Source organism: Sprattus sprattus, assembly GCF_963457725.1.
Source record: "Sprattus sprattus genome assembly, chromosome: 10".
Taxonomy (NCBI): domain Eukaryota; kingdom Metazoa; phylum Chordata; class Actinopteri; order Clupeiformes; family Clupeidae; genus Sprattus; species Sprattus sprattus.
This window is the reverse complement of record NC_137908.1, coordinates 27,351,599-27,368,808: the sequence shown is the minus strand read 5'-3', so window position 1 is coordinate 27,368,808 and position 17,210 is coordinate 27,351,599. Positions and strand designations below refer to the sequence as shown.

At 39.8% G+C, this 17,210-nt stretch overlaps 1 protein-coding gene across 2 annotated transcripts in view; it reads left to right on the top strand.

Moving 5' to 3' along the window:
* fhit (fragile histidine triad diadenosine triphosphatase) overlaps window positions 1-17,210 on the top strand; it is a 171,256-nt gene that overhangs the window by 31,577 nt on the left and 122,469 nt on the right. The window contains exon 3 of one of the 2 annotated variants that reach the window (XM_080846217.1): window positions 1,170-1,281. The exons of the other annotated variant lie outside the window; for it this stretch is intronic. The gene's annotated coding sequence lies outside the window, so the exon portion shown is untranslated. The remainder of the gene's footprint in view (window positions 1-1,169; window positions 1,282-17,210) is intronic. 2 annotated transcript variants of the gene reach the window in all.

The window sequence follows — 17,210 nt, the reverse complement described above, 5'->3', positions numbered from 1 at the left end:
GGGGAAAGAATATTTTCTGTTCAGAATTATTTGCCCAAACGCAGCTGAAGTATACACTGTGTATCATGCTGTGAATGGGGGTGGAGGAGGTCTAGCTGGCCATGAATGTCTCAGACTTTCAATTATTTTTATATTTTTATTTTTGTCAGACTGTCATTTGAAACGCTTTGCCAGCTCACTGCACCATCACCCCTCTGCTCCTCTCCCTTGAGGTTTGAATGTGTATGAAGCCTTGTGCCTCCTGATTAAGGGCCTTTGGATTCAAGTTGCTTCTCTGAGAAAGAGATTGTTAGATCTCCCCAGACTCTGCCCACTTCAGGACAACTGTTTTAGGAGGAGCATCAAGCAGTTTGACTCAGAAGACAACATGACCTGGGGTCTCTACCTCAAGGACTAGCAGTTTGAGACCTATGACAGTAAAAAAGAATAATAATTAGCTCAGACTGGGCTGTGATCTTTATGCTTCTTTGAGTTAGGGAAAACAACTTTTTTTAAACTAAACTATTTATTTCTTCTTGTCAAAAGCCTTATTGAATAGAATGTTGTGGAGAAAACATCTTTCTTTTTTTTACCAAGGTCATATTTGCATAATAAGTATTCAGGTCATTGAATTTGTCTGCTCTGCAAACTATCTAATTCTTAAACCCTTTTCTGAAACCAATGCCAATTTCTCTGGTTGAATATCTGCATGTTGCTATCAAAGACATTTTAAACGTTTATCTATACTGACAGCTGTATAAAGCGAAAAATTCGCCAGTGAATCTAAAACTGAAACGTTGAAGGTGTAAGAAGATCTTTGTCCTAGTGCCAAATTAAGACTTGCCTGACTCAAGCACCTGTGTATGTTGGAAATACTACATGGCAATTTGATTTAGTTCTCCACAGGTCCAAAGGGGCACATAGTGGTAACCGTGGTTTCAGTAAGGACTGTAAAGGTAATTTGACCCTGACGCCACTTTGGTTTTAGAGAGGCTGCCATAATTTCTTTAGTGTTTGTTGCTTCTGCCAGTAACAAGTCATAGTGCCTTATTCAGTGGGCCTGTCCACTCCAACAAAAAGTGTATAATTGTTATGCACCATATTGCTGTTTGTTTGCCTTGGTTTTAGGCTGCATGGACTTCATATAGTCAACAATGTTTGCATCTTTCCCTCACCTTATTCTTTGACAGTGAAACTCAGTGAATACTGCTGCAGTAGAGGGCACTTCTAGAGAGGGATTTTCAAGAACACCTTTGCAGACACAATCGTTGGCAAGCTCAGTGTACACCTTCCAACAATAGCGTACGTATAAGAAGACGCATGGTCTAACACTGACCTTTCCACAGTGGAGCATGACTATTTCAAGGTAAATCAAAAGGACATTGGGAAATAACAGCAGATTAAAGGCCATTCACACCTTGCTTTTAATTGCCAGACAATGTAAAGGCTTCAGGGCTTCAAACTGTGTCAGGTCAAATGTGTCACATGAGCAGAAACAACCTTAGACCAATTGCCTGCCAGCAAAAAAGCTTTGGTAATGTGTTCTTGGCCAGAAAATGTATTGGATAGCAATGTAGATAGAAAAGCTTAAGACCAGAGAGCAACAGTTGTGTTGCCATTCATTTGTTTTTCAGCCCACGTTTAATGTAATGATACATAATAGTATGTCAAAAAATACACACTGTGACCTGTGTTTCCATGGCATTCTCAGAGTTATTTTTTGTAAAATATGATATGATTTATCCATATGCATAGACTAAATGATTTGCCATGAGGTTCGCTATATCTGTAAGCCTACGCATATTCGAATAAGGTCTAAAAAGAAAATTGAAAATTGTTGTGTTGGCATTGTTGTTTCATACAAGATAGCCTTTCCCCTGAACTTCTTGTCATAATCAGAATATCTAGCTGAAATTTGTTTTTGTAAATGAAAACTGATGCCTCTGTCTTTAAGCCTTGTTCCAAAGCACACTATATTGTGTTTTGAACCATCCTATATTCTGTAAGGCCTTTATTGCTGAACTGCACTGTCAGTACATTTTTCTGTCAAATGTTAAAAAAGGCATTTTGTGAAATGGCAAGAGAGAGGCTGATGGGATGTGTTTGTGTATTCAGGATGGCTGAACCATTATGTGGTAGCTCAGAGAGGAGAACTCCTGAAGGTGCAGGCATTCTGTCACAGCTAGAACTTGTGATGTTTTCCTGCCCTGTCTCAAAAATGGCACAGAATTCTACGGTCAACACCTCCATTCAAGCTTTTGAATTCCATTCATTCTTTTACCTCAAACATTAGAAACCGGCTCCTAAGAAACTGGCAACTGTTCCTTGTTTATCTGTGAATTACAGTTCAAGGCAAAGTGATGACAAACTGCCCACCAACCAGCTACATTTTTGCTTCACAAATTCTTCATATTTGCCTCAGAGAGTGCAAAAAAAAAAACTTTGAAGCCTGACCTAACACCAGGGGTGAACACCCAAACTTTCGTAACTATTTCACAGGCTCAGTTCCGTGCTATCAGGCTGTGACAGCTATCAGGCAGCATGTTTTTTTTTGTCCTGTTATATCCTTTTAATATTACCAAAAATGTATGTAATAGTGTCTGGAAATCAGTCAGTCGTGTGAAACCAGCAGGACACGCCCTTTAAAAACAGCCTCTGGTCTTATTACTATTAATGATGTGTGTATCCCAGATAACCAGTGTAATGATGACAGACCTGCTAATTTGATAGGATTTACTGCTGACGCAAACAGTAGTTATCCTGATAGGGGTGCAATTTACTAAGTTCCACCTCCCAGGCAAAATCAGAAAAATATTGAATCACACTCAAAGTCTTGTTTCTGTGTTCTCAGTGCAGCACTATCTCATAAAGAGTAACTAATTCATTTCTGAAATTCATTGAATTCGAACAACACCTTCCCGGCACCTTATCTTGTTGGTTTTATCAGCACAGGTAGAAATGGCATCACACACCATCTCATTCCATATCAGTTTCTGTGGAGAACTCCACTGTTTTAGGAAATTTGGAGTCAACTCCTACGTTCACTTCATTTCAGACAGCAATTTGCCGGATTTAGGGAGTATAGCACATAGTTTGTAGTCATTGCCACACTCTCCTTTACTCTCCATCATCCTCATTTCTATTGCACAGACACTTCACAAGTTGTATTGATTGGAGTGCAGTAATTAGCATGCAGATTCTGTAAATTTTCCTCTTGCATTAATTCCGGCACATTCCACTCTGCAGCGATGATGCTAAACATTGGGTCATATGTGCTGGCAATGTGAATGCATCACAAGAGAGTCATGGGAAAGTCGAACATCGAGCATTCTCACTTCTGCTCTCCCCTTGATGTGGTGTAACAGACCAAAGCCCTGCATATTAACTAATTGTCAGTATGGTGTAGCATAGCTGAATCAGAAGCCTGACTTCAGCAAAGAGGCTGTGGTGTTGTGGCAAATCAATTGCTGTCTACACAGTGAAGTTTTTCATGCATGTTTGAGTACTTCTTGATGCCAAGATTGATGCACAATAGTTTTTAATAATTTAAATTATTTTATCCCATTATTTTTATTTTTTTGCATTCTTTGTGAGCTTGTCTCTGCAATTAGATGAGCAGGCTGCCTCCAGTGTAACTCAAGGATCATAACCAGAGCATCTGAGTTTTGTTTTTTAGCTTATGTGTTTGGAGCGGACATGTCTTGCCCTCCAATCATGTCTGTAATGAGTGAACTGTTTTGTGCTTGAGGAGCACTGCCACAGATGTTTAGGGGGCAAGGTCTGGAGCGCTCTTACTCTCTCTGACAGTTCACAGTGACCCCTCAAGTTCTGGTTTGGCCAAAATTCTCATGAATAAAAAGACTGCATGGATATAATGGACACAAAAAAAAGACACACATTATGCCTGTGTGAGAATGGTATTTTAAGAATTAGTTTCAAATATTAAATGGTTCACAATTACTTAACTTGTAGGGCAACATGGATTTTCTCAGTAAGGAAACTGTCAGTAGTATTCCTATACTTATTTTTTTATTTTTGTCTTCCCCTTTCCAATTGGGAGTACACGCATGCCTGTGGAAGCACTAATTCGAGCTGGTGTTTGATTCCCTCAGGCTGAGCAACGGCTTGGATATTACCAGGAGGAGATTATTTCTGCCTCACATTGAACGTGCAGTGGCCGCCATCCAGGATGAGGCCTGTTGGGGTAGCGTGTCCTGCCCTGGAGAAGAGGCTGCACCCAAATGTCGTTTGAGTTGACAGGGAGACTTTTAAAGAAATGAAAAATAAACGTTTGTGTAGTCTACATTAAAAATAATTTACCATTGTTTGTTCTCATTGGACTAGATTAGGGCTTGACTCTTCAGTCTGTGGAGCTTTGTGTCACCCCAGTGGCTAGGAGAGGGAAGACTCCAAGGCAGTGCACCGTTTCAATAGAAGAACTAAAGGCTATGCTTATCTAAGCCGTTACCCTCCAGACTGGATGTCCTTCACTTCCAGTCACATAAAATTAGCTGAACATCTTGCTCTTGGTCTTAAAGTGTCTTTTTACTTTTCACTTTATGTCAGCTGATAGCCCTTGAACAGGACACATAAAGTAAGGTCATTAGTAAGGAGTGGAGTCTTTCCCTGCATTGAATGGCAATGGCTTTGGCAGGAATTGATTTGTTTGAAGTAAAACTATTAAGCAGTCAATTCACAACTGATCTGGGGCGTCTTTCCCAGAGCCGTCTTAACCTTACGGCAATCGTGAGACGTACCTTAAGATGTACCTTCATTTTCCCACAGGGCCCTTAGCTAAGGTATACCTTCTCTAAGAGAACCTTTTGTAAGGTTGGTCTGGACCACTTTTGGCTATGCTATTCTATATGCCTAAGTGCCTAGACATGATTGTCAGGGTCTGGATGTATGCAGTACATTTTGCTCTTCATAAAATAAAAAAGTCTTTGTAGAATGCTAAGGGATGTCATAACTGACAAACACACTGCCAATGCTTAAAACTGGCCAATTTACTCTACTGGAAATAATAAGAATAATGATTTGAATAATTCAAATGTCATAGTTGTTTGGAAAAGAATAATACCTGTGAATGATTAAATGAATGTGTAAATGAATGGATTGATCCCTACCAGCATACATCCTACATTTGTATTTGTATCCCTGTGCTCTGATGAAAAAGATATTGCAAAGCCTGCAGTTGTGCACCAGTTACAATCAGCTTTTAGGATTGCATCTTCAAGTAAATCAAACTGCTAAAAGGTCATGCCAATTGGCAGCATTGCTGCATGACCTTGGAGCACTGGTGTTTGTATTCACTGTACCTTGGCCACCTTAATGGCCATCTCCTCTGTTGCGGCTGGAAGACAAACTAGAAAGTCTTTTCTGATCTAATCTCAAATGCAGGCTTTTATTTGTCCCATAAATTCACAGCTCAGGTTTGCCAGGTTTTAAAAGGGCCGGTAATTCATGTCTGAGCCGAGAGCTCATAAATTTTAACACCAATGTGTTGTGGGATGTAATAACAGGCCTAATTTATGCTGATGTTGTGCTATAAAGTGTTTACTGAGGCTGTTAGCAATCACATGTGTTATGTTGACATCAGAAGTGTCATAAACAATCCTAAAAAACGTTTAAGGTGCACCTGAAAAAAACTGCTGGCTGCAACAGGTGACTTAAGCTGATCATAACTGGTCAATGCGGTCCATGATCTACCTTTCCTCTTTTTATTGACCCGAAGGATATTTAAAGCAACAAATAGTAATTGATATAAACTGCAAACAGAGAAATACTGTTAGCTGTGTTATGCTTTACTTTGTTCCTATGCAGAACAGCAGAAGGTCTGTTATCTTTGCCTTCTCTCCTCAGCAGGAGATGGCATGCAAGAGTCTTTTCGTTATTGGTACCTTGGTGGTGAAATCACCTACCCAGTGCTATCCGATCAAGTGTCAGCCACTGTAGCCTACATTCAAAGATTATCACAAAGCGTTTTAAGACTCACCTCTTTAGAACTCACCTGTCATTCTAATGTATGTGTTACAAGCAGTAACAGTATGTTTTTTGTATTGTGCATAAGGTTTGAGTTGTTGTTTACCTTGCCAAGGAGGTTATGTTTGTTTGTTTGATGGTTTGTCTGTCTGTCTGTCTGTCTGTCTGTCTGTCTGTTTGACAGCAGGATTACGGTCTGATTTTAATGTCACTAGGAAAGGTGTGGAACCTGCCAATGAAGGACCCAATACATTTGAAGCGGATCCAATTCATGGGGCGGATACATTCCTTTGTTTTCACTTTTGTTCACATTTAGAGAGAGGGCATGTTTTTATGTGCTTGTTAGCCTTATGTAGCTTGGCAGCTCTGTCACTTGCTTTGTGACCATTTATAAACTGTCTGTTGATTACTAACTGATTGTGACAGACATGTTTAGAGCAGATATTTAGACACAGGTTGTTACCGGCTTAGTTAGCTAATGTTAGCTCTTGGCTAACACTGCTTACTAGCTATGCTAGCTTGTAAATTAGTGGTTTGTTATCTTAGACAGTACCTTGTCACTTCATCGCAAATTTACACAAGCAAAACATCAAATCTGTTATTAATGGCATGGTTTAAACTAGAGATTCTAAACCTGATTGTTCAAATCCTTGATTGTGATTGGCTAAAAGCCGTTGTAAAATCCAGCATTACCTTACAATTTGACCTGATTACATTCCATATTACTGCGCAGCGAATGGCAAGGCATTCATATAGCGCATTTCATACCCAGTGTTCCATCTGGCTGTTGCATTGCTTCAAGGGTTGCGTGGCAACGATTTATTTAGGAATTATAATTTTTAGTGGCGGAAGAATGACGGTTTATCATTAAACTATTGTTTCTTAAATTGAATTGTCTTTATTTATGAAACCATATCAAATATGTGTAGTAACAGGTTTAGAAAAGCAATAAGCCCCGCGAGTCCGTGCTTTGCGCTTCGCGTCGTGCCTAACAACTCCCCTTACCTGTTCTAAAATCAGCGCAAAGCACGGCCTCTTGGGGCTTATTGCTTAATTTTAGAGTTTGAGGACTACAGTTGGCAGAGCGAGTAACATCACAATAGTCCAAAGAAGATGTCCGCGAGTATTCCAATCCCGTTTGGGTATACTGGAGCTTACCGACACGCATTGCCTCCAGCAATTTCGACTTGACTGTGAATTCATAACCACTTCCACTTGTCCAGTCCTTGAAGCTTGTCCAGTCACTTGGATGGACAACTTTTAAGCCCCAGTAATCATCCACATTCTCTGCCGGTCCTCATCTAAATAATGCTCTGACTGTCCCTGTATTTGGGTCGTTTCAGAGTGTGGCTGGTGTGATGCACATATCTCAATCATCAGTGGCAAGGTGTTTGATTACTTGATTACTTTTTCCTCAACGGTGAGATTTTGAATCATCATGAATCTCTCAACACCTCCATAAATAGACCTAGCAAATGTGGGATTTGGTTATTTACTTGATTGTTGGGTTTATGTGATACATAGAAACAAATACTTAAATGTAAGGCTGTTTGTAATACAGCACTCCCTTTTGCTTTCAATTTCAAAATGTAAGTCTGGTGTGTATCGGATTATAATGACATTCACAAGGTTAATGCGACTGTCCACATTCCTCATTTCCCCGAGAGCTAAAATAAACAAGGTTGTGACACAGTTTTCTTGTATTTCATATAAATCACACCTCTTTCATGTGGGCACAATCTGAGCGGTTAGGGGAGAATGCGCATAACTCGAGGTTCGCAAAAGGACTTGCACACAAATGGGAGAATACAGCCCATAGTGTTTTAAGGTAGTTGCATGACCTTGAAATGATTTGTCCACAGTGCGTTTCATCAGTATGCTTCCAAGCAGCAGCAGTTAGTCGGATTGATTTGAAGTCTAATAATTCTCCCTGTTGTACAGAGGAGCGCTGATTCCCAGCGAAGCTTGTCTAAAGCGTGTTTGAGAGGAGATGGACTTTGAAGTGAGTTTTAGCTGACAGAAAACCCAGCTGGATCCATACTCTTCCCACATGTCCAGCCTCTGCCCTCATCCCCAGGAGCCAAAGGCTCATATCATAAGGGAGGGGAGGAGGCACTGAACTATGGGAAAGTGATGACCATGCACAAAGCACTGATGCTTTGGGGCCCTAGGGTTTTCGTTTGACGGACTAAGTTAACACCTAAATGCAAATTGGATGCCTGTTGTACTGATCATCTGTGTGCAGATAGATGTTGCCTTACTTTGGACATCAACTACACTGGCACAGGAAATTCCAGTTCAAGAGCTGTTAAAGTTTATTTCCAAATGATTGATAGACTGATTATTTGTTCTCAAGAAAGAAAATCTATGTCTATGAAAGAACTGAAATAAAATGCTGTTTTATGTAATTATTTGAACTAGACTGAATGCATCCAACCCACGATACATGTAGAAATACTGGCATATAGTATTGTGGCCTGGAACTAACTACAGAAAGCATTTTCAAAGAATTATTACATTACTCTGGAGAAAGACTGTATTCCAGTGTACCATGTAGACCTTGGCAAAAGAGCTGAATAAACCCTTGTGCGTCTCTAGTTTTTAACGGCATTATTTGTCTTTTATTCAAGGGGTTTAAGTGAACTATAAATGCTGTATTTAATGTCTGTCATCCAAAGGTCTGCCATAGAGGCATTACCTTCTGTTGTCTTCACCATGGCAACATTTCTCCTCGTTTTTTGTATGTGAAGCATAAGTCACAGTCTTTCTCCAGAGTAATGTAATATTTCTTTGAAAATGCTTTCTTTAGTTAGTTCCTGGCCACAATACTATATGCCAGTATTTCTACATTTATTCCTTCATACCAGTGGTTAAAGTCACACAGGTGTGTTAAGAATGTGGCAGAATGACCGTTCTAAAGAAAATCTGGGCCCATTAGATATAATATTGAATCTTAAAATCTACTATTGTTGAAGAATGTTAAATAAGCCTAGTGCCTAGTTCTCCAAAACAATCATGCAGTTTGTCTTATGTGACCCAAACATGATGTTTCCGAAAGTATTGACCTAACATTTTCGTATTTAGCTAAAAAGTCACAAGAGAGACCTGTGGCTCTGTAGGCAATACATACAATTAGGATTCGGATTCTGAGTTCATAGGGAGTCTCTAGTGTTAATAGCCGCTGTTAATCATGCTCTAATGTTTAAAGAGTAATTGAAACATTTTTTGAAAACATTTTACTTCAACAAAAGACTCTAAATAAGTGAATGAGTGGGGGATTTGAGTAGTATCTCGGAGGAATCCATGCATACTGATTTTGCAGTAGTTCACAGTAGATCCTATGTGGACATGTTGAGTTATGTGTGTTATTACTGTACTTTGGTGAGCTTACTCCTGAAAGTCAGGGCATGTGTAAAGGATGGCATGACTGCCTGTGGCATAACTTCTTTATCTGATGCAACACCCAGCTGTATTTGTATTCTTCAATACTGTTTTCATTTTCTCACTAAATAAAACACACTCACTCTCTCTCTCTCTCTTTTTATCTCTCTATTACTCTCTCTTTCTCTTTCTCTTTCTCTTTCTCTTACACACACACACACACACACACAAAAACAGCAGCAACATTTTATTTAATACGACAGTTGTGTTGACTGCTTCTGATGAACGAGATAGAGAGTGATTAATTAATTTTCCAGAAGAATGGACAGTATGAGATCTGGCTCTAATCTTGTCAGCATGCATGCAGGCCAGTCCTGTGCTCACTTGGACTCTGTTGTTTACACAAGGCTGCCGTCTTTCTGAAGGAATGGAGTTACCCTCTAACAGCCCACCATTAGTGCCTGTTACTGGCGTTGAAGAACAAAGCTTACAGCCCCTAATTGCTCAGTTTAATCATTACAAAAATGTGCAGCTGCTAATTACTTTATCATCTGCTTGATAGAAATATTATTTAGCCAATTACACACCTTGGTTTGTGCCATTTTCCAAATCAGCCATAGCACACAAATGGAATTCAGTCGTGCAGATGAGAGGAATATTGTCAAACTCGTATAAGGGGCATTTTATTTTTGGAGAAATTGTTTGAGGTCTTTAGTGATCGTTTGAGAATGGCAGCCTTTTGACACAACCCTCAGCGATAAAAAATAAATAAAAAGCTAGATGGCAGTGAAAACATCTTTGATTCTCCTGGTTCTCCACTCGAAGGACTGTGCAGTGCCACTCATTACTGGGCTGGTCTATGACTTCTGTTGCCCTCCGGATCTTTCTGAGCTTTGCCCCGCTCTCCTTTTTCCATCATAATTGCTCAGTCAGTTTCACCTGGAGTTTACAGCGCTCAGTTTCCCAGACTTTTACGGTGATTTCCATTCCTGTACCTTAATAGGCAGCCGAGTAGCAGTGCTCTTGGCAAATCAGGTCCCCTATCCAACCATGGCTGTCCCATTATTGCCCCTAGTTAGTTGCTACTGCGGGCTAAAGATGTCACCCTCCTGTCCCTCATTTTATTTTTACCCGAAATAAAACAACTGCAAATCAGTTTAGAAAGCATGAAAAAGGTCTGTGTAATTCTATGGTGCATGCATGCTCACATGAAATATTGTATTTCTCAACATTGCATATCACTGCTGAGACTGATTTTACAGTAATACAGTGCCCTCCGCAATTATTGGCACCCTTAGTGAATGTGACCAAAACAGGCTATGAAAAATTATTTGTTTGTTGTTTATCCTCTTGGTCTTTCACTCAAAATATTCACAAAAGTCTTACCTTTTCATTGAAATAAAATTATTGAAAGAAAACATTTTAATTTACAAACCCGATTCCAAAAAAGTTGGGACACTGTACAGATTGTGAATAAAAAAGGAATGCAATCATTTTCAAATCTCATAAACTTATATTGTATTCACAATAGAATATAGATAACATATCAATTGTTGAAAGTGAGACATTTTGAAATGTCATGCCAATTATTGGCTCATTTGGGATTTCATGAGAGCTACATATTCCAAAAAAGTTGGGACAGGTAAAGATAAGAGGCTGGAAAAGTTAAATGCACATAGAAGGAACAGCTTAGGGACCAATTTGCAACTTGTTAGGTCAATTGGCAACATAATTGGGTATAAAAAGAGCCTCTCAGAGTGTCAATGTCTCTCAGAAGTCAAGATGGGCAGAGGATCACCAATTCCCCCAATGCTGCGGCAAAAAATAGTGTATCAATATCAGAAAGGAGTTTCTCAGAGAAAAATAGCAAAGAGTTTGAAATTACCATCATCTACAGTGCATAATATCATCCAAAGATTCAGAGAATCTGGAACAATCTCTGTGCGTAAGGGTCAAGGCCGGAAAACCATACTGGATGCCCGTGATCTTCGGGCCCTTAGACGCCACTGCATCACAAACAGGAATGCTACTGAAATGGAAATCACGAAATGGGCTCAGGAATACTTCCAGAAAACATTGTCAGTGAACACAATCCACCGTGCCATTCGCCGTTGCCGGCTGAAACTCTATAGATCAAAAAAGAAGCCATATCTAAACATGATCCAGAAGCGCAGACGTGATCTCTGGGCCAAGGCTCATTTAAAATGGACTGTGGCAAAGTGGAAAACTGTTCTGTGGTCAGACGAATCCAAATTTGAAGTTCTTTTTGGAAAATTGGGACACCATGTCATCCGGACTAAAGAGGACAAGGACAACCCAAGTTGTTATCAGCGCTCAGTTCACAAGCCTGCATCTCTGATGGTATGGGGTTCCATGAGTGCGTGTGGCATGGGCAGCTTACACATCTGGAAAGGCACCATCAATGCTGAAAGGTATGTCCAAGTTCTAGAACAACACATGCTCCCATCCAGACGTCGTCTCTTTCAGGGAAGACCTTGCATTTTCCAACAAGACAATGCCAGACCACATACTGCATCAATTACAACATCATGGCTGCGTAGAAGAAGGATCCGGGTACTGAAATGGCCAGCCTGCAGTCCAGATCTTTCACCCATAGAAAACATTTGGCGCATCATAAAGAGGAAGATGCGACAAAGAAGACCTAAGACAGTTGAGCAACTAGAAGCCTGTATTAGACAAGAATGGGACAACATTCATATTCCTAAACTTGAGCAACTTGTCTCCTCAGTTCGCAGACGTCTGCAGACAGTTATAAAACGAAGAGGGGATGCCACACAGTGGTAAACATGGCCTTGTCCCAACTTTTTTGAGATGTGTTGATGCCATGAAATTTGAAATCAACTTATTTTTCCCTTAAAATGATACATTTTCTTGGTTCAAACATTTGATATGTCATCTTTGTTGTATTCTGAATAAAATACTGAAATTTGAACTTCCACATCATTGCATTCTGTTTTTATTCACAATTTGTACTGTGTCCCAACTTTTTTGGAATCGGGTTTGTACATGAAATAAATATTATTCTCCTAAACAGGTGTGCCACAATTATTGGCACCCCTTAATTTAATGTTTTGAGCAGCCTCCCTTTGCCAAGATAACAGCTCCAAGTCTTCACCTATAATGCGTGATGAGGTTGGTAAACACATGGCACGGATCTGAGACCATTCCTACATACAGTATCTCTCAGATTCTTAGGTCAACACTAGAACAACACATGCTCCCATCCAGACGTCGTCTCTTTCAGGGAAGACCTTGCATTTTCCAACAAGACAATGCCAGACCACATACTGCATCAATTACAACATCATGGCTGCGTAGAAGAAGGATCCGGGTACTGAAATGGCCAGCCTGCAGTCCAGATCTTTCACCCATAGAAAACATTTGGCGCATCATAAAGAGGAAGATGCGACAAAGAAGACCTAAGACAGGTACAATAGGTGTTAGCTCTTTCCACAGATGTTCTATGGGGTTTAGGTCTGGGGACTGTGATGGCCATGGTAAAGCCTTTATTCTGCTGTCGGTGAACCATTTTTGTGTTGATTTTGAGTTGTGCTTCGGATTATTGTCCTGCTGGGAGGTCCAACCACGGCCCATTTTAAGCTTCCTAGAGGGGGCTGTTAGGTTTTCATTTAATATCTGCTGGTATGCGATGGAGTCCATGATACCAGGTATCCTAACAAGATGTCGAGGGCCTTTGGAAGAAAAACAGCCCCCCAACATCAGAGATCCGCCACCATACTTCAAAGTGGGTATGGGGTGCTCTTCTGTATGGCTATCTTTCTGTCTATGCCAAACCCACCTTTGATGTTTGTTGCCAAGAAGCCTTATTTTGGTCTCATCTGACCATATAACTCTAATATAAAAATCTGACATTTGCCAAACTGTAGGCACTTTAGTTTGTTGTTGATTGACAGCAGAGGCTTTTGTCTGACAACCCTCCAAAACAACTTCTGGTGATGCAGGTGCAGTCTGATGGTAGTTCTAGAGACTTTCCGACCCTAGGACTTACAGGTTGTTTACATGGACCCTAGTTGGTCAATCTGATACAGATAGCTAATACAGATAGCCCTATCATTTAGACGAGCACTCTATCTATCCGCAACGATCGAAGTCTGGGGTAGAAAGTGAGTAGATTTGAACCGGTATCGGGCTGGTGTTCGTCTGCACGGATTCACACTCGTGGTGGGTCTCGAATTCGCTCTTATGAATCCAGCATACTGATTTTTGTTTAGCCTCCTATCTTGATCTAATTCTTTTTATTCAGACGTTACATAACTCTCATGACCACAAATATAAATTGGCCAGCAATTTAATTAGCTTTTTTCTTTATATATTAATGTAGAATGGTCGGAGCAAAGCCTCATGGGAAATGCTCAAGCTCAGCCTCTCAATAAAGCAAAGGCATTTAAACAACTCACAGACATATCATGTTGCACTGTTCCAAACTCTTTATTAACAATAGAAAATCAAATAAATTTTCGTATAACCTATAGTCTGCTCTGACCATCAATTGTATTAACCACCATAATGTATTACTGTGCAGATTAAATGTAGGCTATGTGGTTAGGCTAAACGTTGCTAATTGTAGCTTGTCTACTGGCTGCTTACCCACGTCCTCTTGTCTTCTTCTACGTTTTTTCACGTTTTTTTCAGTTTTCTGTATCAGCGCTAAAGCGCCACCAACAGCTCAACAACTTTTTGTTGCACTTTGACACTGAGTTCTTTTGTCTTTCCCATCTTGATGAATGACTAAGGTTATTTGGCCTGTGTCACCTCATATTTATACCTCTGTGAAGCAGGAAGCCATGTTTGACCACTTAAGAGTTCCTATTCAAACAGGTGAACTCAAAGATGTAAGAAATGACTGGTAATATACTTCAGTTAGATTTTAATTATAGGATTTTCTAGGGGTGCCAATAATTGTGGCACCCAGGTTTTGGAGAAAAATATTTTATGTAATGTCAAAAAAATAAATTCTTTCAAGAATTTTACTTTAATGAAATGGTAAGATTTTTGTGAATATTTCGAGGGAAAAACCAAGAAGATAAACAGCAAAGATATATTTTTTCATAGCCTGTTTTGGTCACATTCACTAAGGGTGCCAATAATTGCTATAATATGTTATACTTTACAGTGCCCAGATTGTCATTTCTGTGTCATTTGTTATGTTGTACCTGGCTGGCATGTGTATCTGACTGTGGATTTGTGCACAGTTTTAAATAACAAAGAAACCATTGCACTAGAAATTATTTCGAAAAGCCCCTTCTGTGAATTCTGCGGTGTATAAAATCACATGTGTATTGCGAAAGAAAATGAAACGCCTAAATAGAGACATTCATTATTATGGTAATCTGATCCCTTAATAGCCTTCCATTTTAGCAATCACTGTTGTACAATTTGTCTAATTAGTTGTTCTCTACCTGAGCTCGTTCAGGCCTTGGGAAAAAACCCTCTTTAATAATGTGCTTTGATGTAGATACAATGCCTTTCATGAATGGATTCCACTACTGCGGCTTTGTGTAGGTGAATCCTGCTGAGGACCTGATGTGTCTCATTTACTGTCGCACAGTTTACTCCCCTGAAACAAATTAACAAGTACATCAGCATGTATTGAGGTTTTTAAACCTTCCGTGATTTTCACGTTAGTGTTGTTTCTCACTGGTGCCAAATGACAGTTCATGAAGGATCCAATATGCCATTTTGATTCATCACAGGACTAGATTGTGCCCTCTTCAACTCGTCCAGATGCAAAGCCAGTATTGACAATCATCCAACAGAATGACAAATCAAGGCTTAAACATAATGTTGAATGCTAAGCACATTCATGCATCCGTAATGTCATAATGCACTTTAAACCCTGCCATAAATTCTCATAATGACTACATTAGCCTAAAAAAAAGCAGCCCCAGTGGCTTCGGTTGCTTTGTCATGTTTGCAAACATTTATTAGAGGAGAGGATATGCATCATAATTTATTGCCTAAGATGCAGAGAGCCAGACCAAAAATGTAAACCAACCCAGCAATGTCGATGTTGTTTATTTGTTTTTATTTATTTCACCAACAAAAAAAAACATGAATTAATCAAACGTAGTGTGAAGCTAATGGAAGGAGGATAGTCATTAGAGTAAAGAAAGTCTACAAAAAAGTAGACTTTATTGTCTTAAGGAAACTCTGGTATCGATTAGAAGTCTCTGCATTCAGTACAAAGAGATTTATGGTGTTGACTATGCAAGCGAGTTTACCCCAGGCCAGGCCAGGCCTTTGTGCTCGATGCAGTAACGGCTTTCCCCCTGTTAAATGCCCTTTACTTATAATGTGTATTTATTATGTGTTATTATTGTCTTATAATGCTGTTTAGTTTAAGATACAACGGCTATTATACAGCTTTAATCAATAGTCATGATGAGAGCCACAGGATGCTTGTTATTTTTCAAACTGAACCCTGGCTTGAGCTGCATTTATTAATTAGCTGAGTTGTGTGAAGAAACAAGAGAGGCAAGGCAGAGAGGCAATTCAGAACCATTATATCAGTGTTTTATTGTACTCATATTAATCCCCCCTATTTTGGGTAGAACCACTTTTCGCTGATTTCTGCTTTGTTTCACTCAGCAACATTTTGCAATTCTAATACTCCTTTTGGCAAGGAAAATACACAGCATCAATAGGAGTAGGTGTGAAGGGCATTTTGAAATCCAGAGTCAAGGATGGTTAATCATTTTCTTTTTCATTCGTATCATGTTGAAAAGGCAGCAGAGATTGCTGGAACTTTGCTTTTTTGAAGTAAGGAAAGTAGGGGGAGGGGTTGTGTATTCATTTCCACTCGTCGTCAAGAGTGACACAAATTGACTTAAAGTAAACAAAATGGCTGAGGGATGCTGCAATTGCAAGGCTGGAATTTCAGCAAAGAGCACTGTGACCTACAGGAATGAATGCTTCATAGCTAGGCATCCAACAGCATTGAAATGCCAGCATACTAATCTCCATCCTGATTGTGTTCTATGTATGTTTGACATTGTTATGTCCTCACAGAGTGGAAATGCTCTCTCTCTCGCTCACTACATTGTGTTGTAATTTATTCTGTTCTGCCAGAACACACTGGAGTGCATTACGTCATGTTCTATTATAGTGCTTGATTTTGACTTTCCACACTAAGTAGACAGGTAAGACTTTCCACACTATGTAGACTGGTAAGACTTTCCACACTATATAGACTGGTAAGACTTTACACTATGTAGACTGGTAAGACTTTACACACTTTGTAGACTGGTAAGACTTTACACACTTTGTAGACTGTTAAGACTTTACACACTATGTAGACTGGTAAGACTTTTCACACTATGTAGACTGGTAAGCACTTTCAAGACCAAAGTCATGATTGGCCATTTGTTTTCAGATTAGCTCCTTGTCTACTAAAAGCCATACCACATACATGCCACCTTTCTCTCCTGTGTCTGTGTCCTTCTTCTGAGAGTTTAATGTCATTGCCCTTATAGATCCCCCCACTGTACCTCTGAAGGGCAACAATAATCAATACCTGTAGACTCCGATGAGGAATCACATTTCCCATAATCAATTTTGCCATGTGCTGTGGACATATGCTACCTATCAAGTGTCGCTATTCGAGTTAACAAAAAAGCTTTCATGTTAGTTATATTTGTTTTATAAACTGGTTTCGAAGCATGGCTGTTGTCATGGATCCGTTGCCGGAGACAGATGGCTTGCTGGCTGAAATGGAAACATTGTGCTACGCACCGAATATGACTGGTGGTGAGGGATTTCCTGGTAATCGTGCAACTATGCAAATGAAGGTAATATTCCACAGCCCTCCATCACAGCAAAGGTCAGAG